Source organism: Trichechus manatus, unplaced genomic scaffold (genome assembly GCF_000243295.1).
Source record: "Trichechus manatus latirostris isolate Lorelei unplaced genomic scaffold, TriManLat1.0 scaffold00006, whole genome shotgun sequence".
Taxonomy (NCBI): Eukaryota; Metazoa; Chordata; class Mammalia; order Sirenia; family Trichechidae; genus Trichechus; species Trichechus manatus.
Genome location: NW_004443942.1, coordinates 6,429,225 through 6,455,585, shown reverse-complemented (window position 1 = coordinate 6,455,585; position 26,361 = coordinate 6,429,225). Strand labels below are relative to the sequence as shown.

Here is a 26,361-nt window from a genome sequence, read left to right as displayed (position 1 = left end):
ATGGGAAGCCTAGGGGGCAGTGAGTTGAAGATAATGGTGATGGAATAATTGGAAAAGGATAGTGAGAATAGCAGCACAGCTGGAAGAATGTAATCGATGTCCCTGAATTGTACATGTAGAAACTTTTGAAATGGTGTAACTTTGGCTATGTATATTTTCACCAAAAAAAAGTCCTCTAAGGTCGAGAAGGGAGAGTGTTGACATGTCGTGGAGTTGTTAACCAATGTCATAAAACGATATGTGTACTGACTGTTTAATGAGAAACTGTTTGTTCTGTAAACCTTCATCTAAAGTACAATAAAAAAAATAAAAATCTTTTAAATGAAGATTTTTAAAATGCATGAAGTCAATAATGAAATCTTACAGAAGTTAATTAAATGGATGTTCAAAATATTGTATTCCTTTCCACGGCTTTGATAAGAAAGGAAATGATTAGTTATAGCTCAGATTTTCTACCTTTTTCTTCGTTCCTTCTTTCCACACATATTCCTCAAATGTTAGCAAATTCCTTGGATGCAATGCACTATGCTAGGCACTGAAGTCTTGAAAATAATAATTCTAAGTCCCTGGTCTCAATGCGTTTATACTCTAGTTAACAAGATAAGCTATGTAGACTTGAATGCACTGTTAATTAGAGATAAGAATGGAGCAGTAAATGAGCTTAGGGGAGAGACATCTAATGCAGAGACTAGGGGTGTGGATGGAGTATGGAAGGCTTTCTGGAGGTGGTGGTTCTTGAACTGTGTCTTGTAGAATTGGTAGGTGCTAACCAGGTAGAAGAGGGGTGGGGAAAGCCTTCAAGGCAAGAAGAGCAGCATGTTCAAAAGGCATGGATGTGTGGTCTCTTTTGGGGCATTGCAATTAGTTTGGAATAGGCTGGCACACAGGACACATGTGGGTGGCTGGGAGAGGATGAGGCTGGAGAGGTGGGTGGGTAGGCCAGAGCAGGGAAAGCCTTGGTGACAAGGCCAGGGAACTTGGGCTTTATCCTCTAGGCTAGATGTTCTCAACGAAAGGCTGTGTACTCCGGAGTGATGGGATCAGCAATGTGAAGGGGCGAGCTTACAGCTGGCATGCTGGGAATGATGCATAGCCTAGCTGAGTGAATGATGCACTTTAGTGAGAGAAAAAGGTGATGAGCCACTGCTGAGGGCAATGGGGAATTTAAACAGGACAGTGACATGGTCAGATTGTGTTTTGAAAGTCCTTTCTAGCAGTAGTATGGAACATGATCTGGGTGTGCAAAAGGGAGGTTGAGAAGAGGCAAAATGTGGAGCTTGGGGGAGAAGGTTAAGAAGGTGTTGGCAATAGTCAAGGCAAGAGGTGATGAGGCCTGACTAGGGAAGAGGCAGAGGATGAAGAGGAGGAGGCAGACTGAAGAGATATTTTAAGATTTAGAGTTAATATCCCTTAAAGGTCAGCTGCTGTGAGGGTGAAGGAGATAAAAAGGTCTGGTATGACTATCAGGTGTCTAGATGGAACACCTGGGTGGAAAGTGGTACTATTATGAATGCATTTTTTTATATAAAACAATGTGACTATGAAGACATTGGAGGAATGAAGTTATTCTACTCCCTGAAAGGTATATTAAACGCTAGTACCTGTATATCTCTTTAAGAAAGTGTTCAAGGGGGCCAAATATTTTCAGATAACTGTGACTTCCAGGACTGTGTACTAGTCATTCATTTCTGTATCCCACATGCCCAGCACAGGGCTGATACTTAGGCTGTCAGTAACTTTGTACCAAAAGGACTCTTTTTTTTCCCCACAAAGTAGTAGATGATGCCATGGGATTTTATACTGGAAAAGCTATTACTGACATCACTGAGATGCTGGATTAAGTATGGGATAGGGACAAAATTCGATTAGGTCCTGAGACCTATTAAGTTAGATTCTGGTCATTTTTTAGATATTTTTTTATTGTCTTATTTGAGTTGATTTTTAAAATATAAACAAAACAGAAGCACCTTTTCTCCCCTAAGTTTCAGCTTTAAAAAGAAGCAGCAAATGTAGCAAATTACTAAATGAACAATTTCATTTCAAAATATCCTTTGTTTACGCAAAGATCATTATGTCTAGAAACTGCTGAATGGGAGCAGGTTTTGTTGTGTATATTTTCACCAAAAATAAAATAAAATATTAATAAAGAAGAAAAAAACATGGGACATAGTTCTACTGATACATGTGTTCACCATGAGTCAGAATCCACTTTATGGCAACTGGTTTTTATCTCCACCTATCAGCTTTGACATGTTATCTTTTAAAATTCCATAACAAACAAATCTGCTAACATTTATAAGCTTATAAACACGTAGTACTAAAATAAAAGCCATTGCAGTCGAGTCGATTTTGACTCATGGCAACCCTATCGAACAGAACTACCCCATAGGGTTTCCAAGGTTGTAAATCTGTACAAGAGCCAATTGCCACATCTTTCTCCTGTGGATCTTTTCTCCTGTGGAGTGGCTGGTGGGTTCAAACCTCCGACCTTCTGGTTGGCAACTGAGAGCTTTAACCACTGCACCACCAGGGCTCCTAGTACTAGAATAGGATGGAGTAAACACACAGGTGAGCACCCACCCTTTGTTCAAGCTAGAGATCTGAGAGCTGTCTTAAAGCAAAGAGGTTCTTAAGCCCAAACGTACGCATTTGGATTTTCCTTCCTTCCATCTAGCCTAGTGCTTTTCAAACTTGAGTGTGCGTAAGACCAACTGACAAGGTCATTCACGTAAAACCACATACTATGTATTTAACAGGTGCTTTGAGGGACTTTAGGGACATTTATGACTGTTTGTGATTTTCACATTATGCACTGATTTTAGAGCCCAAGTTCCACCCAAAATGAGACATCCATGTAATCATTCCAGTCATCGCGTGGTGGCATGGAGAGTTAATTAAACAATTACTTACACTCTCTCTACTTTTAAGAAGAATTGGAAGGCTAGGAGGCTTATAATGCTAAACCATTTATAACAATGGACACAACAACAAACTAAAATCCAATTTAAAGGAGCAGAGAAGTGGACATAGCCAGAGGCATACTTACCAGGAAGCTAACGAAGCTTAACTTGTAGTGCCCTCCTGACACAGGCCCCTTCTGAGGCCATGTACTTAATTTGCATTTCTAATTTTGTATTCTTCCCTTCTTAAAGAAGACCCCCCCATCCTTCCAAATTGAATAAACTTTAAGCCCCAAGGATTCTGGATCTGCCCCTACATGTAGCAGTCACTGCTAAAAACCACTTGAGGTTGATTCAGCTCTGACTTAGTGCGACACCATGTGTGTCAGAGCAGAACTGAGCTCCAGAGGATTTTCAGTGGCTGACTTCTTGGACGTAGATCATCAGGCCTTTCTTCTGAATCCACCTCTGGGTGGACTCGAACCCCCAACTTTTTAGTTAGCAGCTAATCACATTAACTGTTTGCACTGCCCAGGGATTACACAGTCACTACTATTGAGCCCTAAATTTAGCCCTGTACTTCTAGGCACTGAGGGCAAAATGGTACCCATGACAATTCTCTATATGCAACGCAGCGTTAGGAGGTAAATCAGAACATCTGAAATACCAAACAGTGCTAACGCCAACCTGATTTACAGAGCCTGAGCTGACAGCTGGACAAACTTAGGCATCAATGTTAGGAAATAATACTATGTCACTGCCTTGTTAGTTAATATTTAATTTCCTGGCAGTTCACCAGTAATTAAGTAAACAAACATTTATCAAGTGCCCACTTTGTGACCAGCCCTGAGCTAGATTCTCAGGGAAATATAAACAGTGGAAGCTCAGATTCTGTTTTATTTTTTACTCAAAAGTTCTGGGAAGGGACAGATCAGTGTGTATGGAAAACATTACTGAAACAACAGGGAAACACTTCATAGAGGAAATTCAAAATTGGTATTGGGTTAAATTATAGACACACTCTAGTAACACTCTGAGCATTGGATTGGAAATCAAGATACAGGCATGTTTGATCTCCTTTCCTCCCTCTCTCTTTCCTTCCACAAACGTTTACTGAGAGCCTATTCTTTTTTTTGTTGTTGTTGTTGTAGCAGCTTTATTGAGATATCATTCACATATCATATAATTGGAGGAAGACTCATTCACAACTTGTGTTATGCAGATGACACAACCTTGCTTGCTGAAAGTGAAGAGGACTTGAAGCACTTACGCCTCACCATAAAGAAAACAAAAATTCTCACAACTGGACCAATAAGCAACATCATGATAAATGGAGAAAAGATTGAAGTTGTCAAGGATTTAATTTTATTTGGATCTGCAATCAATGCCCATGGAAGCAGCAGTCAAGAAATTAAACGTATTGCGTTGGGCAAATCTGCTGCAAAAGATCTTTTAAAGTGTTCCAAAGCAAAGAGGCCACTTTGAGGACAAAGGTGCACCTGACCCACCAAAAACCCAAACCCACTGCCGTCGAGTTGATTCTGACTCATAGTGACCCCGTAGGGTTTGTAAGGCTGTAAATATCTACAGAAGCATCTCTCATGGAGCCGCTGGTGGTTTCCAACTGCCAACCTTTCAGTTACCAGTTGATTGCTTGAACCACTGCGCCACCAGGGCTCGCCCAAGCCATGGTATTTTTGATCACCTCATATGCATGGGAAAGCTGGACAATGAATAAAGAAGACTGAAGAAGAATTGATGCCTTTGAATTATGGCATTGGTGAAGAATATTGAATATAGCATGGACTGTCGGAAGAATGAACAAATCTGTCTCGGAAGAAGGACAGCCAGAATGCTCCTTAGAAGAAAGGTGGCAAGACTTTTTGTCTTACATATTTTTGACATGTTATCAAGAGGGACCAGTGCCTGGAGAAGGACATCATGCTTGGTGAAGTAGAGAGTCAGCCAAGAAGTGGAAGATCTTGGATGAGATGGACTGACATAGTGGCTGCCATAATGGGCTCAAACATAGTAACGATTGTGAGGATGGTGCAGGACTGGACAGTGTTTTGTTCTGTTGTACAGTGTCACTATGATTTGGAACCAACTCAATGGCACCTAACAACATCAACAATAATTCTTTGTTTTTTAAGCAGGAGCTTTATTGAGATGTTGTTGTTTTTGCCTGAAGGCCAGATGAGCTGTGGAATGACATCAAGGACATCATCCATGAAGAAACCAAGAGGTCATTAAAAAGACAGGAAAGAAAGAAAAAACCAAAATGGATGTCAGAAGAGACTCTGAAACTTGCTCTTGAATGTTGAGTAGTTAAAGCAAATTGAAGAAATGATGAAGTAAAAGAGCAGAACAGAAGATTTCAAAGGGTGGCTTGAGAAGACAAAGTAAAGTATTATGATGACAAGTGCAAAGACCTGATATTGAGATATCATTCACATATCATATAATTCACCTATTTAAAGTATACAATTCACTGGGCTTCGAGAAGCGGCGGGACGGCTTACTGGCGCAGAAGGCGGTGGACTGCAGCAAGGACTTCTGGGACTACCTCATGAGTATGCACTTCTGGGGACAAGAAGCCAACTGAGGTCTTCCCATTTCTGCCATCAGTGACGTGAAAAAGTCTCCAGAGATTATCAGTGATCTGATGACAGTTGCTGTCTGCTGTTATTCTCTGACATTCACGAGATTCGCCTACAAGGTTCAGCTTTGGAACCAGCTTCCGTTTGTGTGCCATGTGACCAATGAGGTGGTCCAGCTCATCCATGGAAGTTGGCTCATCAGACATGAGGTTAGTAAAAAGGCATCAGCTAGCAATGGGAAGTGAGGACCTGGTCTTTGGAGGGACAGCACTGCTGCCACTGCTGCCGAGTCACAGATTCTACACCATGAATAGTCTCACTGAGGAAAAATAGGCCATGTGCTATTTCTACTAACTAGGCTGTTTTTCTAGAAATAGCTGAGAGTACCTAAATCAACTCTCTGCTGCTTTACAAGTACTGAATATTTCACTTTTCTTCATAAAGAGTAGCTCAGAATAGCCAGTAATTTAATAATTTCCAATGATGGTTTTAGCTGCAGTAATATGTATATTATCTATCAGAATTTACTTAATGAAAAACTAACAAGAACAGAATTTGTCACCACTAGCACTTAGAATTTTTGACTTTTTCTTTAATGATCATGAGACAACCAGTAGCTTGCCGCATACCTAAAATCTTATTCCCAGTGTTCGAAAAAGTTATCTGTGTATTTCCATGCAGTGTGTATACTGAAATGCTGTAACTTAATGACAATAAATGATTTAAATATTTACTTAAACGTGTATACAATTCAATGGTTTTTTAGTATAGTCACAGAGTTGTGCAACCATCACCATTGTCAATTTTAGAAAATTTACATCAGCCGCTCCACTCTCCCAAACACACACACACGCACACAAAATCCCAGTACCCATTAGCAGTCATTCTTCTAATTACATTCCCAACTGATACCCTCTGTTGTTGTTGGGTGTCAAGTCGGTTCCGACTCATAGCAACCCCATGTGACAGAGTAGAACTGCCCCACAGGATTTTCTTGGCTGTAATCTTTATGGGAGCAGATTGCCAGGTCTTTCTCCCCCAGACACTTTGGATGCCAACATTTTGGTTGGCAGCTGAGCGCTTAACCATTGCACCACCAGGGCTCCTTTACCACCACCCTAGGCAACCACTAATTAACTTTCTGTTACTATAGACTTGCCTATTCTGAACATTTCTGGGCACCTATTCTGTATCCAGGAGTTCTGGTGGTGCAGTGGTTAAGTGCTCGGCTGCTAACTGAAAGGTTGGCAGTTGGAACCCATCAGCTGCTCCATAGAAGAAAGATGTGGCAGTCTGCTTTTGTAAAGATTTACAGCCTTGGAAACCTTATCAGGCAGTTCTACTCTGTCCTATAGGGTTGCTCTGAGTCAGAATCGACTTAATGGCAATAAGCTCTGCTATTAGTTTGGAGGACATATTACTTACTCTTCCGGGCCTTCAGTATTTTTCTGTTAGAAATGAAAGGGATGGAATTGAAGCTCTCTTCTACTTTAAAAATTTAGGTTCTCTTCAACTTTAAAATTCAGTCTTTAGAGAAAGGCATGAGGCAAATGGTGAATATTTGGGGGAAATGAGAATTTTCAGATGTTGTTGTTTGGAATGTAGATTATACAGTCTTCCTAGAGGCTGACTGGTAACATAATGCACTAAAAATGTGCACACCCTTTATCCAGAAATTCCACTTTTACGATTATTCTTAGGGATTCATCAGGGATGGTTGCAAAGATTTATGTTTAAGGATGAGCGTGACAACGTTGCTCATAATATTGAAAATGTCAACCTCAGTGTCTGACCATGGAGGGTGTGACCCCTAAATCCCACACAAAGGGCCCTGGTTAAGAGCCCTCATTCTAGATGACACACTGTGATGCCATCCATGCTCACAGTGGCCGTTCTGCAGCCTCTACATGACATTGACTTTGACCGAATTCACTGCCCACTAAAACCTGCAAACTATTTTTATTCCTAAGACTGTTCTCTGATCTTGCAACTGTGCTGTTGTTTTCAGGCCCAGCTGCAGGCCCTGACATTTTACCCTCAACCATAAAACATTATGATCATGGGACTTGATTTGACCTGCACGATGAAGAAATCCATGGTATTGAATTGTTTTTGATTGTGGGATTATGTTGTATTATGTTTAATGATTCCAGCTTTTGCCCTTTGACTCCAGGATTTTTCCACTCACTTTTGTCCTCACTATTAATATCCCACATGCTTTCATCCCACAGATAACGTTCATTTTGCCAGAGAAAACTGACACTTTTATCCCGAGTTATCTTCAGACCTATTTATGATCAAATAGACATGACTTCATTAAGAACCCTACAAACCTGATTGATCAGAGAGAGCCATTTTTTCTGAACCTTGTCTGGCATCTAGTAAAAGTGTACTTTAGAACTTGAAAACATGTTATTATGTTTCTATAATTTTAAAGAGGGCAGAGTATATGCTTCCAAAAAAGTCATTATTTCTAGCTATTTAGTCATTTCATGTGGTGAAGCCACTAAATCAAATGATAATATGTACAGCAAGCGCCAGTAATTTCCACCCCACTTGTTCACCACTAAAGACATTTCAATATCTCAGCAACCTCGGCTGATAGGGATTATCACATAAACATTTCACATAGACTGTCTCCTCTAGTATTTTCTAGTATTCTGACATATCTTCCTTTCTTTGTCATTCATTAAAGGAAGCATAGTCATTAACTCTAGGTTTATCTTTAAATTTAGGGTTTCCCCTAAAACAATAAATAAATTAGCAGCATAAATATTTCTCAATCTGGAATAATCACTCAAGCCAGTCCTTTACTTAACTAATACTTAGAATAATGCCTTCGCTTTCAGTTTGATGGCAACTAATTTATTCTGCAGTAAATTTAATTACTTTTTTTTTTTTTAATTAGCTTACCAGAAGCTGGAAAGAAGGCAAATAAATATCTTTGTGATTGGTTACTTGTAATGAAATAGATAAGTGAATAAACACACACATTTATGTATCTGTATGTGAAATAGTAAATGCTTAGGTACCAGCCAAGGCAGCCCCCCCCCCACCCCTTTTTGTGTGTGTGTAGAGTTGTGTTGTTCGGTGCTGTTGAATCAGTTCTGATCCATAGTGACCCTATGTGCCACAGAACGAAACACAGCCCGGTCCTGCGCCATCCACACAATTGTTGCTATGCTTGAGGCCACTGTTGCAGCCACTGTGTCAATCCATCTCACTGAGGGTTTTCCTCTTTTTCACTGACCCTCTACTTTACCAACCATGGTGTCCTTCTCCAGGGACTGGTCCCTCCTGATAACACGTCCCAAGTACGTGAGGCATAGTCTCGCCATCCTTTTTTCTAAAGAGCATTCTGCTGTTAGCTAGGCTTGGATTGTCTTCAATTTTTTCCCATTGCTTTTGAGCACTCTCCCACTTGAGGGTCTGCTGCGGGTGTCCCATTCTTCAGATCTATCCTTCATGGCATTTTCCATTCAAGTTAGAGTCACCAATGAAGAGAAGTTTTCATCAAGATACTGATGCAGTTCGAAATCCAGGTGGGGACCAAGCTCTGGACAGATACCTCAAATTATAATCCAGCCTGCAGATTCCCACTTGAGGGCATTCCCTGAGAAGAGGTGAGATTCTGGACATGTGTTTACACTCCCCCCGCCACTACCTCATTCCCATACAGACACTGACTAATCCTCTGTCTCTTAGTACTTTCTTCTCTAGGGTTCAAAGCAACACCTGGCTTATTTTATGAAAAAACTTGTACTCTGAGAGCAGAGTATTGGTATTAGCTGACTAGATTCCCCAGCTGGCACCTCTTTGGGGCTTCCAGGTAACACCTGTGCTTCTGGAGACAGTGCCCCCGCTCTGCTTCTTTGAGGAAGACCAGGTAGGGCAAAAGCAGAGATATGGCAGGCTGGACAATGAAGGGGATCCTCCTCCCCAAGCATCCCATATAGGGAATTTTTGTAGACAAGACACACCAAGTGAGTTCCACAGGTCGCTTAAAGTGAAACTACCCCTTGCCATCGAGTCAATCCTGACTCATGGTGACCCTGTGTGTGTCAGAGTAGAACTGTACTCCATAGGGCTTTTAATGGCTGATTTTTTGGAAGTAGATCACCAGGACTTTCTTCCATCCACCGCTGGGTGGATTCAAACTGCCAACCTTCCTAGTTAGTAGCCAAGAGCAATCTGTGCCATGCAGGGACCTGTAAAGTGAAACTATCATTCCTTTATCTTTGGGACAAGTGGGGCTTACCATCCTCTAAACCCCTGAAACTGGATGATAACATTTATTTTACCATAACTCTTCCCGAGTATTGTACATGTTCACAAGCTATCATTGGTGAAGTTTAGGGTGTGGTGTCTTTAAGATCAGGGTGGTGTGGCAACGGGGGTGAGGCCAGGGCCTTCTAAAGAGGCCCTGTCTTTGCAGAACTATCCTGATCATCTCCCAGGCCATATTGCCAACACTTCTTGGCTCTGATCTTAGAATCTCAGGATCACCATGCTCTTATTCTGTTCCTGACCTTGCCTATTTCTGACATGGCTTTTCCTCATGTCTGTGGCCTTGGCACCATTGAAATGCTTCTATAGTGTCTGACTTCAACAGTGTCTAATTTTTGGCTTCACTATTGTTGGAGCAAACAAGTTTAGACTTTCTTTTCCATGTTGTCATTTCTCCATCTTTGTGCAGGGTCTGCATGCATTCTGCTCTGGTTCCTTCAAATGCACACAGTGAGTTGGTGGGAAATACCAACTTGGATGTCTGCATTCCACCATGGGAATTCCTCTAGGCTGGTCCACTTGAATGCTCTTCTCTCACCAGCATCTCTGTTTGCTTCTTTACTTCAGCTATGAATTTTCATTTTACTCCCTGGCTTAGTCTATTGGCCTTGACCTTGATGTTGGGTCTCTTGGGTACAACTTCCAGTCTTACCTGCTCTCCAGACACCACATCCTCTGATGAGAGGTACCTGACTCCCAAATTCTGTCTTTGTCCTTGGGACACATGGCTTGGCTTGGTCTGTTTTTTTGCCTGACTTTAGAGAGGTATGTGAGTGTGTGGCTTGGAGAGGGGTGTGCAATAAGGGAGGATATTTGGACAACAGTCTAACAAAAGACCTTCATTGTCACCCTGTCTGCTCAAATCCACATTCTGTGCCCCATAAGACACAGATATATCACCAGGAATATAACAAAGCAGCCTCAGAAATTCTTTCCTTTTTGCTTCCCTTTCTATTTTTCAAGGACAGGAAAATACACCTTTACTTTTGTGCGCAGTGAAGCGCTTCAAATGTTGGACCTGCAACTGACTTTTGTTATTCACTTATTCAACAAATATTTATGGACCATCTATATGTGTAAGGCACTGGGGATATAACAATGAACAAGAGAGACCCTGCCCTAGTAAGGTCCCAGGTAGGGGAAAGCTCTACTTTCAGTAAACTAAATATAGCTTGTAATGGATTGAATTGTGTCCCCAAAAATATGTGTTCTAAATCCAAACCTCTATGCCTGTGGTTATAATCCCATTTGGGAATGGGTTGTCTTTGTTATGTTAATAAGGCAGACACAGTGTAGGATGTGGTCTGAGTTAATCTCTTACAATATATAAAAGGAGCAGATTAAGCAAGCAGAGATGGGGGAAGATAGACGCCAAGCCACATGGAGATCTTCAAGGCACCAGGAAACAGAAGCTGAAGAGACAAGGACCTTCGCCCAGAGCTGACAGAGAGAGAAAGCCTTACCCTAGAGCTGGCACCCTGAATTCTGACATCTAACCTCCTGTTGTTTTTGTTGTTAGGTGCCTTCAAGTTGGTTCCAACTCATAGCAACCCTATGTACTACAGAACGAAACACTGCCCGGTTCTGCGCCATCCTCACAATCGTTGTCTATGCTTGTGCCCATCGTTGTCAATCCACCTTGATGAGGGTCTTCCTCTGTTATGGATTGAAGTATGTCCCCCCAAAATATGTGTCAACTTGGCTGGGCAATGATTCCCAGTATTGTGTGATTTTCAACCATTTTGTCACCTGATGTGATTTTCCCATGTGTTGTAAACCCTACCTCTATAATATTAATGAGGTGGGACCAGCGGCAGTGAAGTTAATGAGGCAGGACTCATTCTACAAGATTAGGTTGTGTCTTAAGTTTATTTCTTTTGAGACATAAAAGAGAGAAGCGAGCAGAGAGACAGGAGGACCACATACCACCCAGAAAGCAGCCCGGGGAGCACAGCATGTCCTTTTGGACCTGGGGTCCCTGCACTGAGAAGCTCCTAGGACAGTGGAAAATTGATGACAAGGACCTTCCTCTAGAACTGACCAAGAGAGAAAGCCTTCCCCTGGAGCTAGCATGCTGAATTCAGACTTCTACCCTCCTAGACTGTGACAGAATAAATTTCTCTTTATTAAAACCATCCACTTATGGTATTTTTGTTATAGCAGCACTAGATGACTAAGGCATCCTCTTTTTTGCTGGCCCTCTACTTTACCAAGCATGATGTCCTTCTCCAGAGACTGGTTGCTCCTAATAACATGTCCAAAGCAAATGAGACGAAGTCTTGTCATCCTTGTTTCTAAGGAGCATTCTAGCTGTACTTCTTCCAAGACAGATTTGTTTGTTCTTCTGGCAGTCCATGGTATATTAAATATTCTTTGCCAACACCATAATTCAAAGGCATTGATTCTTCTTTGGACTTCCTTATTCATTGTCCAGCTCTCACATGCATACGAAGCAGCTGAAAATACCATGGCTTGGGTCAGGTGCACCTTAGTCCTCAAAGTGACATCTTTGTTTTGCAGCACTTTAAGGAGGTCTTTTGCAGCAGATTTGCCTAATGCAATTCATCATTAGATTTCTTGACTGCTGCTTCCATAGGCATTGATTGTGGATCCAAGTAAAATGAAATCCTTAACAACGTCAATCTTTTCTCTGTTTGTCATGATGTTGCTTATTGGTCCAATTGTGCGGTGCGGATTTTTCTTTATGTTGGGGTGTAATCCATACTGAAAGCTGTAGTCTTTGATCTTCATCAGTAAGTGCTTCAAGTCCTCTTCACTTTCAGCAAGCAAGGTTGTGTCATCTGCATATTGCAGGTTGTTAATGAATTTTCCTTCAATCCTGTGAATCATTCTTCTTCATATAGTCAAGCTTCTTGGATTATTTGCTCAGCATACAGGTTGAATAAGTATGGTGAAATGATACAACACTGACACACACCTTTCCTGATTTGAAAACATAGTCAGTGCCCCCTTGTTCTGACAGACGAGTAGTGGTCTAGCTTCCTAGACTGTAAGAAAATAATTTCTGTTTGTTAAAGCCATCCACTTGTAGTATTTGTTATAGCAGCAAGAGATAACTAAGACGTATCTATATCTAGGTCTCTATTTATCTCTATCTACATCACCCATATCTCTCCCTAATGACATCTTATCTTTTATCCACAATTTGCTACCAACATCTTCAACATTTCACACATGTTCTTTAATTTTGTTTTTTTTTCTTCCTTCAGAGTTGAACACACAGTTGACTGGCTTAAGTCCAATGATGATCTGTGGCTAATGTGTTTCTGTATACCTCATAATTTCCTTTATTTTCTCAAGTATGAGTTTATAAGACCTATATTTTTATTTCTTTTGTTCTTTTGGTTTATCACTCTTTTTACTAAGCCAATAAAGGCAAAATACAATAAAATCCTCAAATAATTATACAAATACTGCTGTACAAACTGTGTGTCTGGCTGGCATTTGGTGTTTGAAAGGCAGTTTAAAGGGGTCAGTGTTTAATGGATGAAAGTGAAGGTTATATGAAAGTTGAATACATGGAAATATGGGACCTCTTGGATCTTGAGTGCCTCTCGTCTGACCATTACAGCTTTTGTAATCAGCATAATTTTGACCAGAAAGTAGATTTCCAGCTGTTCTGAGTCACAGATGTATTCTTCTCTGAGTTCTAAAAATATGTACAGGCTGTTAAGTTTTAAATCAGAATTCTCTTGATAGATTTTTGCTTTGATTTGGAATCCTTTGGCTCAGGATGGTTTGCAAGAGTGAACTGGATGCTGTCTTACTCTGGAAGAAAATTTCTGGAGCCAGAAAGTCACGCAGCCCTTGCTGTTTCTTCCCTTCCATTTATTACTTCACAGTGTGTGCCCAGTCCTGAAAGTTCATGAAGAACGAAATGTGCCCGACTGTTTTGAGTGGGGATGGAGGAAAGAAATTACTCTACATTTAAGGAGTCCTACTTGAGGGGAGGTAGGAGTGGGACGGTCTGTGGGAGAGGCAGAAAGCTCAGGCACAAAGTTACAAATTAAGGAGAACATTTAAGCTGTCAATGCACTGTCCTTTGTATGTAAAAAAATCTGTGAGCTCTTCCCAAGCAGAGATCGGCTTTTATTTGTCCAAGTTCTGTCTCTTTAGGAACCAATTGGTTGGTGCAGGAGTTGGATTCCCAGCCCAAGTTTACCAAGAGCCATCTGGGAGTGGAAGGGGAACAAAACCATCTATAAAAAAAAGCTAAGACCCAGAAGGAGTCCTTGGGTGGTGCAAATGGTTAACATGCTCAGCTGTTAACCCAAAGGTTGGAGGTTCGAGTCTACCCATAGGCAACTTGGAAGAAAGGCCTGGCAATCTACTTCTGAAAAATCAGCCACTAAAAACCTGTGGAGCACAGTTCTACTCTGACACACACTGGGTCACTGTGAGTCAGAATTAACTAGATGGCAACTGTAGTTTTAGGGCCCAGGAGCCTGGGAGAGCACATAGGAAGACAGATTTGTGGGGGTTGGCCTGTAATAGCGGATAGAAGAAAAGCTTTGGAGTCAACAGACCTGGGTTCAAATCCTAGCTCTGCCACTTGGACTCTGATCTTAGACAAGGATGTTACTTATCTTCTCTGAGCCTCAGGTTTTCTCATCTGTCAAATGGGGATGATGCTAGTACCTACCTCAAATGAGGGCTATAAGGATTAAATGGAACAATGCATGTCTAGTGTCTAGTATAGTGCTGGATGCCTAGCAGACATTCAATAAGTCAGAGATAACATCAAAATAAAGCTCTTTGGGCTTTATTACAAAACAAGTATGAATGACCAATAAACATATACAAATGTGAGATATTCAACTTTATTAAAAGTCAGGGGAATATGAATTAAAACAATAATAACTTTCTCTACAAGATTGGCAAAAATATAAAAAGAGAGAAATCTCCAGTTCTGGGGAGAAGAAGAAAAATGAGCACTCTTATACACGGTTGGTTGGAGTGTGGATGGTTATCATCTACTTGTGGAGCAATTTGGTAATATCTATTATTGTTAAAAAGACATTGTTATGGATTGAATTGTGTCCTCCAAAAATATGTGTGATAAATTCTAACCCCCATACCTGTGGTTACAATCTTATTGGGAATGGTTTTTCTTTGTTGTGTTAATGAGGCAGTATTAGCGTAGGATGTGTTTTAAGTCAATTCTTTTGAGATATAAAAGAGCAGATTAAGGAAGCAGCAAGCAAGCAGAGATGGGGGAAGATAGATGCCAGGCCACATGAGATCTCCAAGGAAACAGGAAACAAGCTGTGAAGAGACAAAGACTGTCCCCCAGAGCCTACAGAGAAAGAAAGTCTTCCTCTAGAGCCAGTGCCCCGAATTTGGACTTCTAGCCTCCGAAATTGTGAGATAACTAATTTCTGTTTTTAAAGCCACCCACTTGTGATATTTCTGTTGAAGCAGCACTAGACAACTAAGACAGACACCTAACCTTTGACTCAATAATCCCACTGCTGGGAATTCTAAATAAATAATATTCTAAATAAATAGTCTATATAAATATTGATGCAAATATGTAAATATACATACATACATAAATATATATACACACATATATATTTATGCATGTTCACTATGTAATTATTTATAATAGTAATAGCACAAAAATTCAAAAAAAAAAAAACTAAGGGTACTTCAGTAAGGGAATATTTAAATAAACTATGGACCTTCCTTTTAATGGACTAGTAACCAACCATTAAAATAATGAGGTTGAGCTTTATTTGCAAAACCAAAACACCAAACCAGTCATCCTTGAGTTGATTCTGACTCATGGCAACTGCACGTGTGTCAGAATAGAACTGTGCTCCATAGAGTTTTTACTGGCTGATTCCTCAGAAGTTGATCACCAGGCCTTCTTCCGAGGTGCCTCTGGGTGGGCTTGAACCTCTTTAGAAGCCAAGCACTGTAACCTTGCACCATCCAGAGACTCCCTATACTTGGAAAGGTGTCATAATATATTAGGTAAAATAAGAACATTATGGGGACTAAGAAGTATAACAAAATTCTGTTTCTGTAAAAAAATCTCTAGATACACAGATAGATAGCTTTTTCTATATAAATTTAAGAAAAAGTTGAGAAGGACACACAACAGTCTGTTAAGGGTAGTGACCACCTTTGGGGTTTAGAAGGTAGGATGAGAAAGGAGAGAAGTTAATTTTTTTTTTTAATATTAAATGGTGGGATTGAAGGTGCTGTTCTCTTTTTTATTTTTTAGCATTATCTAAACAATACTTAAGAAGGAAAAGAGGAAAGGAAAAGGAGGGAGGGAGGGATGAAGGAAGGAAGGAAGGGAAGAAGACAATGGGCCAGGACTGATCACTTTTGTATTCCTAGTGCTCAAGGTGGGACACAGACAAACTGACAGACATGTGGGGGTCTGAGTAAATACTGAGTTGAAATATTTATTGATTATTGTTCAACCAGTAAAACAACATTTAAAAAGATTATTACCCTATTTGCTTTTTAAACATGGATATAACATGTGCAGTGATTATAAGGGCATGCAGGATGGGTCCTGGGCCTGTACAGCTTGTTCTGTGCTCTGGTGAGGAGGTTCACAGAGGGCTTAACACATGGTGACCTGAGTCACTCCAGGTCCAGATGTTAGGGCTGAAAGGAAAAGCCCAGTTGTGACATTGTCCTTAGAGTTGAAAATGTTGAAGGCAAATGCTACTCAGTGCTTGCCAAAGCTAAGAAATTGCAAAATGCACATAATTATACAAACTAAAGAGAAACCGAATGCTCTTCTTGCTAGGAACTTGCAGTTTATAAAATAAAGGTAGCACCAAATGACTTGACTGAACTTTCCTACTAGCTAAATACTTGTGTTTCTAACTTCATGGCTGCCAGCTTTGAAATGAGGTGGTTTAATGAAAATTCAGTCCTCTCTGGAGCAATTTCAAAAGTATTCAAGTTTCCAAAACTCAGAGTCTAAGTGTACATGCGCTTCTAAATAAACGTTATCATCTAAGTCAATCTTTTGTCCCCCTTGAATAAATTTATCTGGATGATCAAATTTTGAACATGCAGAGAAAAAAAAAAAAAAAAACCCAAACAAACAAACAAACAAAAAAACCTTTCTCTAAATTAGAAGGAGACAACAAACTGTGTTGGAAATAACCAAAAAAGAAGTTGGGAGTGGGAAGACAACAGGGATGTGAGGTGGGTGGCAGAGCTGAGGAACATGCTTTTGCAAGGCAGCCTTGGGAGACATACAGAGAGCTGAGGCAAAGGACACCTGGTCTTGGAGAGAAGGTCTGTGTCTGCAGGGAAGAGCTCTGTCTTAGTGGTCTAGTGCTGCTATAACAGAAATACCACCAGTGAATAGCTTTAACAAAGATTAATTTATTCTCTCACAGTTCAGGAGGCTAGCAGTTCAAATTCAGGGTGCCAGCTCCAGAGCAAGGCTTTCTTTCTTTGTCAGCTCTGGGGGAAGGTCCTTGTCATCAATCTTCCCTTGGTCTAGGAGCTTCTCAACACAGGGACCATGGGTCCAAAGGACGCTCTCTGCCCCTGGCTCTTCATGCTTGGTGGTGATGAGGTCCCTCTCCTCTCTGCTAAATTCTCTCTTTTATATCTCAAAAGAGACTGACTCAAGACACAACTTAATCTTGTAGATTGAGTCCTGCCTCATTAACATAACTGCCTCTGATCCTGCCTCATTAACATCAAAGAGGTTAGGATTTACAAAACATAAGAAAACTACATCAGATCACAAAATGGTGGACAACCACACAATACTGGGAATCATGTCCTAGCCAAGTTGATACACATTTTTGGGGAACACAATTCAATTCATAACAAGCACTGAGATTTGTCTCAGAGGGGCTGAGGTGGCTGGATGTGATGCCTAAACTGTGTGAGTGGGCTCTGGATGGAGACCCCCATGGACAGTGCCAGACAGCAGCACTCTGAGTGGGAGAAAAGGAGATGGCCTGTGGGCCATGCAGGGATGCCCCACAGAGCAGAGGAACTGGGTGTCAGGAAAGAAAGCTGAGGCAATTAAAGAAGAGATGATTAATCCCTGATTTACTTTACTATTGTTCTTGGTAGCTGCTGTCGAGTTGGCCCCACCATATACAAAACTGAACGAAATGCCTTCTAGTCTTGCTCCCCATTTGTGATCCACAGGGTTTTCATTGTCTGATTTTCAGAAGTAGATTGCCAGGCCTTTCTTTATAGTCTGTCTTAGTCTAGAGGCTCTGCTGAAACCTGAAAACTGACAGAAGAGTGGTGGCTGTGCTAGAAGTGCATTGGTTTTGAATCTAATCTGGGTCTCCTGCATGGAAAGTGAGAATTCTACCACCGAAATCACCAATGCCTCATAACCAGCTGTCTTTGAGTTGACTGTGATTCATGGCAACCCCACGCGTATCAGAGCAGACCTGTGCTCCAAAGGGTTTTCAATGGCTGATTTTTCAGAAGTAGATCGATGGGTCTTTCTTCTGAGGAGCCTCTGGGTGGACTCAAACCTCAAACCTTTCGGTTAGAGCCGAGCACATTAACTGTTTGCACCACCCAGGGACTCCACTTTATTATTACCTGTTTTAAAACAATGTTTTGAGTTCTGTATCTTACACTGATTTGAAACATTTTGAAAGCGTCAGCAGACTGCAGTAGGATTCCATAATCATCTGCTCCTGAACGTTGAGGTTGCTTCTAATTTTTCCCTATGGTAGCTATCGGTGCGGTGAATCTCTGTGCATTATGCTCTTCCTGTATTGAGGACAATTTCCTAAGAATAGATTCTGAGAAGTGCAACAACTGGGTCAAAGGATATGAACATTTTTATGTGTCTTAATACTCAGTGGAAAGCCAAATTGCTTTCCAAAAGGTTGGCTGAACCCAATCACTTTTATTTCAAACAAGGTTTTATGGGTGATTATGCAGGGCTTTTAATGAGATGTTTGGCTAAGAAATGATAGTACAAAAACTGACATTTATTCTGTGCTAATCATAGCTTTTCTATCCACTGCCTTATTTAATCTTCCCAACAGCGCTATGAAACCCTCTGCCAACGAGTCAATGCTGACTCATAGTGACCCTATAGGACAGAGTAGAACTGCCCCACAGGGTTTCCAAGGCTGTAATCTTTATGGAAGCAGACTGCCGCATCTTTCTCCAGTGGAGCGGCTGGTGGGTTCTAATCGCTGACCTTTTGATTAGCAGCACAGCACTTAACCTACACCACCAGGGCTCCTTCAACACTGTGAAGCAGGCTTTATATCCCCATTTTGCAAAACAGGAAACAGGCACAGGGAGATTAAGTACTTTCTAAGGTCACATGTCTTGGAAGAAGTACACCCACAGTGCTCCTTAGAAGCAAGGATAGCGACACTATGTCTTATATACTTTGGACATGTTGTCAGGAGGGATCAGTCCCTGGAGAAGGACATCATGCTTGGTAAAGTACAAGGTCAGTGAAAAAGAGGAAGACCCTCAAGGAGATGCATTGACACAGTGTTTACAACAATGGGCTCAAGCATAACAACGATTGTGAGAATGGTGCAGGACCTGGCAGCGTTTTGTTCTGTTGTTCATAGGGTTGCTATGAGTTGGAACCGACTCGATGGCACCTAACAACAACAACAAGGTCACATGATTGGTTGAGGGGCTGAGCCACTATTTGAACGCAGGCCTGCGTGACTTCAAAGCCCTAAGCTTCCCTTCACATTGTGTTGTCTCCAGCAGTTTCAAGAACACAAATCAAAGAAGAATGATAAACCAGAGATGCTTTCTGGGCCCATAGAGCTACCAAGCTATAAGCTGATTCTTTACAGACAACATGGCAGTGTTCACAAGGAAGTTTATTTTCAGAAGAAACACATTTTATATCATGGTAAAATAAGTTAATTTTTTCTTATCATATTCTTTCTATTTCCACCACCATTACCTTAATTCAGACCCTTATCATCTTGCCTCGAACCACAAAAATAGGCTGCAATTGCTGCCTCTTGCTACAACCTCTCCATACGCCAGTCCTGAACTGGGTCCCAGGATTCGTTTTCTGAAAACATGGCTATTGACCACGTTATTCTCCAAGTTTGTAACCATCTTGAAACTTTCACTGGCTTCCATTATCAATAGGAACAAATATAAATGCTGGTATTGAAAGTCTTCTAGAACTTCTAGGACAAACTAACTCCTTCACCAAGAATTCCTATCTGTGGTATGCTTTTGGTATCCAGTGCTTTGTCACAGATGGCAGTATAAGGCAGGTTCTAGGTTTTTAAGGGTTGACCAGAGTAAGACATCCTATTCAAAGGTGACCAAAGAGGAAAAACTAATAGTTACAAATTCTGTCTTGGTCATCTAGTGCTGCTGTAACAGAAATACCACAAGTGGATGGCTTTAACAAAGAGAAATTAATCTCCTCACAGTAAATAGGCTGAAAGTCCAAATTCAGGGCTTTAGCTCCAAGGGAAGGCTTTCTCTCTCTGTCGGCTCTGGAGGAAGGTCCTTCTTATCACTCTTCCCCTGGTTGAGGAGCTTCTCAGGCGCAGGGACCCCGGGTCTAAAGGTGCTCTTCTACTGACATTGTTCTAGGAAGGCGGTACTCACCAGCTTGACTGCCATGTCACCTTCTCCAATGAAAATATGACCCAAGGAAAAATGGATGGAGTTAATGAAAATCAAAGTTTCAAGTTATACAGAGAGTTAAATTAAAAGCAGCAGAATGTTAGATTCAAACCCAGAGCTGATCACTAAACCGAACCCCTAGTCTGTTCCCATGGTTCTTGCAAGAAAACGATTGCAAGATTCCACAGATGAGTTATGAGAACAGCCAAGTCTGGCTGAGAAAGGCTATTTAGGAGAAAGGGATGGGAGGCACAGAACTCCAACCACAGCCAAGGCTGGTAGCAAAGGGAGGGAACACACTTCATATATTGGATGATCAAGGATGGGGCTATGCCATGGACAAAACTGCAAAGAAAACTCTCCAGTCAGTAGATGAACAGTGGTTATAATAATTAAGAGAAAATGACTGGCTTTGCTAATGGCGGAGTTAAAGGTAGATTCCGTGATAAGAAGAATGTGTGATACTATGTTTGCTTGATGGGAATAATTTAGCAAAAGCATGTGATTTGCTTTATTTTTGTATCTAAGCAGAAATGCCTCATGGCTGAGAGAACTGCACAAGAGTTTTGTGTGACTACAGAATCATCTTTGTCACCTGTGGGAGCTGGGTATGAATTGGGGTGTGGTGGAGCGGGCTAATGAAAGGCTTGGGTTCTCCTTGTTATACCCATCTGTTGACTTGGAGCTACAGCTCTTGCCTCCCACGGACTCTACGGGCTCTAAGTGCTCAAGGGAGTGTACCCTCTCAAAGGTGGAACTGACAAGATAGCAGCTGCATGCTACAGTGACAAGAGCATGCAGTGACCCAAGTCACTGGCAGGACAAACAGTCCTGTGGTTTTCTTATCTTACCTGTCTGGCTCTGAGCAATCCCTGGGTGAAGAATGGTCTTGGAGCCAGGGAAGTGCCAGCAGCCCAGGGCTAGGTCTAGGTGTGTAATGCTGAGACAGCCACAGTAGTTATGGGAAAAACCAGGTCAGAGGCAGGGCAAGACAAAGTAAGAGTAGGAAACTGCTACATGGTGTGCTATTTGGGACAGCTGTGATTTGCGCCATGACGGTTTTAACACACTTAACTTGAACCCACAAGGTAACATTCATTTTCTTTACCTGGCTGGCATTCTGAGAGGAAGAAACATCCATTTAGCCTTGTTCTTCATTCCCCCTCAACCATCTGATGCTTTGAAGGTAATAGCAATTAATGGTGATTGGAACAGTTATGAGTCATTAATCCATCAGTTAATAAATTAATCTCTTATCTTATTCCACAGAGGATGTGAGGCAGAAGTTATTAGTAGCATTCATCATGATAACCGGGAGAAAATGATAGCATTGCAAGGAGCCTGGACAAATGGTAACTGCAATCATGATTGTTATAGCTGTGAGTTAATAGATCGATGCCAAGCGCAATGACTATTTGGAAAAAGAATTTATGTTAATAGATCAATGAGAAAAGAGACTTAGAAGAGTGAATCTGTAAGTGAGCAGGGATTACACAGGTGGACAGCTTCCGGGGACTAAGACTGATTGAACTGATTGTGAAATGAAATTATTATTTGTTGAGTGTTTCAGTTCTGGACAGTGTGCAGGATGCTTTACATAACACGGTCCCATCTAATCCACACAATAGCCTGCACAATCCCTGTTTACAGATGGGGTGACTGAGGGGCTTCAAGAGTTACAAATCCACCCAATCACCTTTGGAACCCTAAGCAATTCCTTCTCACTGTGTTGTCTTCTTTTCCCTTTGGATCTAATTGACCTCAGAATCCCAAGTGTAAGGTTCTACCAGTGCTCTCTGAACGTTCTTGTGGCATTGGATATGCAGTTACAACCCTGCAGAAGGCAGAGACAACAAGCTTTAGGGCAGATTCCACTGAAGACCTCATGTGGCAACATCAGGGGACATTACCTATCACGTATGTATAGCACTTTATCTTCTGCAAGAGACATTTATATTTATTATTGTATTTGATCGTTACAGTGAACTATGAGGTGGTAAGTATTATTATCATCTCCATTTTATAGACGATGAATGTGATATCAGGGTGACTTTCTAAGTTCCCCAAGCCAGGAAGTGGCAGAAAAAGCCTAACAGAGTGGAAACAGCACATGTTTTGGCTTGAGAACTGTTTAAACTCCAACTCCAGAACTTGCCAGCTGTGTAACCCTGGGTACTTTACTTAGTCTCTCTGAGCCAAAGTTCCCCCATCTTAAATGGAGATAACAACCCACAGCACACAGGGCTGTTATAGGCATTAAACTTGGCATATGGTGCCCAGGAAATGTTTGTTCCCTTCACCCCACTTTCAACTCTAATGTTAGAAGGCTGAAAAGGAACAAACACTAACTATGATACTCAGAATAATAGGGGAGAAAACTTACTGGCTCTAATTAGATCTTAAAAACATTTCAACAGTTGTGGCATATTACCAGATGTTGCGGCTGCTAGCAATACCTAGAGTTCAAGTGAGATTCTGTGCAGTAAAGGCTCTATACCTCTAATTGCACAGAAAGTTGTGCTCCACAAACATTGCTGAGCGGAAGAGGGGAAAAAATAGCTCTTCTTCGTCTCTTCTGCAAGGAACACTGAGACGATCTAATTAGCATGCCTGGTGTCTCCAAAATTGAATTCAACCTAAGAGTGTGCTATTAAAGGCTCCCACATTAGACAGGAAAGTAATTTGAAATGACTGAGCTATCTGCACAAACACCTTAATGTTACTCTAATGGGTCCACAAAAAGGTTGACATCAAATACAGTTAAAGGGAATTTAAGTTTAATTGCTGCCTAATAAAATTATGAGTACATTTTCCTAACCATAAAGCTATTTCACAGTCATGGATAAGATTTTGCAATGTGATAAATGATCAAGTGTAGTTTGCTGCTATAGGTCTTTATTTATTTTGTTATATTCTTCCCTTGCAGAAACATTAGTTTGGAGGCGGCCAATTGCTGGTCTCCCAATACCTGGGCTCAGTTGGGCTCCCAGCCCCTGCCAAGAGGAGCCAAAGGACACAGAGTCTCGCTGCCCGCTTGGCATCTGGAATGACACTCTTCATGGTGGAGGCTGAAGTTCTTTCTATTATTTAGTGAGCAGTATCCCCTGTAAAAGCACTGGAGTGTGTTGACATGACAGGGTTGCTGCTCATCTATAGGGTACCTTTGTGAAATTAGAAAGACATGCCCCTGTGGATGGTCAAATTAGAAAAAAGGTGGCAAGTAAAATGGGAACTGGATTTCAACTCCCACTTGCCTCCTCAGCTTTGTGCCTTTGTGTTATACAAACTGTACAGCCATACATGGTAGCCCAGGGAAATGAGGTCCCTGTCACTGGAGGCATTCAAGCAGAGCTGGGGTGACTGCCAAAAATGAGATGGAGGAGTTTCTAGCATTGGATGAGAAATTGGACTGGGTGACAGGTGTTTGGTGATGTTACATAATGGCTGACAGACATAAGCATTGATCTTGCGCAGAGATGAAGTCACCAGGACGAGGACTTAGGCCTCTGATTCTGAAACCCATATTCATTTGGCTTTGCCGGGCTGTCTTCTACAACTCCCATGAGATGACTTTGGCTTGAAGGTGTATGTAAGCCTCTCCAACACATGCCTATTCAAATATGATTTTAAAAGACTGATGGACTTGGAAGGTGACTTGGAAACAATGGTATATGGAAATACGGAGTCTAAGTAACAGACACCAAGGGTTATAGGAGAGATTTTAAGGGTGTTAGAGACCCCTCCCCATGTTGAAGACTTAGGAGAGCAGGTGTGGGAGTCAAAGAAGAACATAGGTGTTTCTAGAACTTTCCAGAGACCCACAGCAACTTACAATTATCAAATATTTTAGCTTTTAGGTAAGCATATAGATAGAACCATCACATTTCCCAGATACCTCTTAAAAAGTTCTAATTTTACACTGTTCAATATGACTTTGTCCTTCTATTGAAAAGTAAGCAATTTTTAAAATGTATATCTAAATTTGATTTCATTTAAAACAATTGTCATGAGAGTTATCATCATAAAGAAATCTACAAATGAGGGGGAAAAAGTCCTTCGTCAGACCAGAAGTGTCATTTTAGGGAATACAATAGGAGCCAAGAGAGGGGAAGAGAGCTAAAATGTACTGAGCATACTCTGTGCCAAGCAGGTTTTATTATTGTTCTCATTTTAAAGATTAGAAAACTGAGGCACAGGTAACCGGGCTCATGTGGCTTGTAAGTGGAGGGGTTGGGTTTTGATCCCAAGCCTGTGTGACCACAAGGCCCCTGAGTCTTTTTCCACCTCACACTTATTCCCAGGAACAATCACTCATGTTCCAATCTTCTCTCATTTTCTCCATCCCGCCAAACCCCTTGAGGTCTTATTTACTGCTAAGCTTTCTATTCAACTTGCTGTAAAATGTTTATAAGGGACAAAGTTATAACGTTATAGGCTATTGGCAGGAAAGGTAGTTGGAGGAAATGGATGGGCCCTGTCTGCTGCCGGAGTGCCTGCTATCATCATGCAGTGGGATCTGCATTGTCAAAAAGGGCTCCCAGCTGTTTAATGCTGAGCTCCAAAAAGACTAAACCACTATAGAGGTGGAAATGACACATATTTCATCTCTTTGTAGTGGAGAAGCCATCTGGTCTATCTTTCTTCCCCATGTGCTAGTGGCCTTTATATGCAGTTGTGTAGGGAGTCTAGTTGAGGATTTTCTTAGATCTGAAACCAGCCTTTGGACAGAAACTCTTTTCCTTCTGGAATTTATGTGTATAGAAAATGTCATTACCCAGTGACTTCTAGCTGAAAACTATGTGTGGGACAGTGTGGGGCCATGTCTAGCTCTGATAACTGGTACCTTGTCCATTGCACACAGCTAGGGGAGGAGATGAACAGAGAGGAAGATAATTTTGTCATTAAAGCTCATCACCTGGCTCATATATAAAGAAAGATGTAGTCATTCATTCATTTATTCATTCATTCAAAACATTTGATTAAGCCCTGCTGTGTACCAGGTGCTGGGGGAGAAAAACAAGAAATCAGAGAAAACCGAGAAATCAGAGAAAACCAAGAAATCAAAGAAAACCGAGACATACTTCCTTTCTGCATCTGAGGAGTTCACTCTGTAGTGGAGGGGTCAGAGGGACAAATCCGTACAAGTCATTTGTTCATTCATCCAACAGTGAGCTCTAACTATGTGTCAGCTCCTAGAGTCACAAAGATAAAGAGGACATAGTTTCTGTCCTCAGGGATCTCACAGTCTATTAGGGCAGACAGAATATGGAACCTTGGTGGCGGAGTGGTTAAGAGGTCAGCTGCTAACCAAAAGGTCGACAGTTAGAATCCACCAGCAGCTCCTTGGAAACCCTATAGACAGTTCTACTCTGTCCTATAGGCCTATAGGGTTGCTGTGAGTTGGAATCGACTCGATGGCAAGGGGTTTGGTTCTTTTGGATAAGAGCGCAGTGGAGGAGCAGATGCTAAGTGTAGGGGATGTGTTAGGATCTGAAGGAGTTAGCCAGATGAAATGAGTAGGGGAATGGGCATTGCAAGAAGAAGAAACTGCAAGGGCAAAGACAAAAAAAAAGGGGGGTGGTGGCTAGGAAATGGCATGAAACATCTGTTTAGGAAGCATTAGGAGTCCAGTATTGCCAAAGCCAAGGGTGTATGTGTTTGTGTAGTGAGTAGAGGGCATGGTGAAGATGAAGGTAGAGGGTAGGCAGGGCTAGATTACGAAGGGCTTTGTATATTACCCATTAAAAACTTGTTGCTGCCGAGTCGATTCTGACTCACAGTGACCCTGTAGGACAGAGTAGAACTGCCCCATAGGGTTTCCAAGCAGCAGCTGGTGGATTTGAACTGCCGACCTTTTTGTTAGCAGCCTGTCATGGTTTGAATTATGTCCCCCCAAAATGTGTGTATCAGTTTGGCTGGGCCATGATTCCTGGTATTGTGTGATTTTCCTGTATGTT

General features: G+C 41.5%; 1 protein-coding gene and 1 pseudogene across 1 annotated transcript in view; one reads left to right on the top strand and one right to left on the bottom strand.

Moving 5' to 3' along the window:
- SPON1 (spondin 1) overlaps nt 1-26,361 on the bottom strand; it is a 336,829-nt gene that overhangs the window by 75,809 nt on the left and 234,659 nt on the right. The window lies entirely within an intron of this gene.
- LOC111821633 (mitochondrial pyruvate carrier 1 pseudogene) lies at nt 5,539-5,745 on the top strand (annotated as a pseudogene).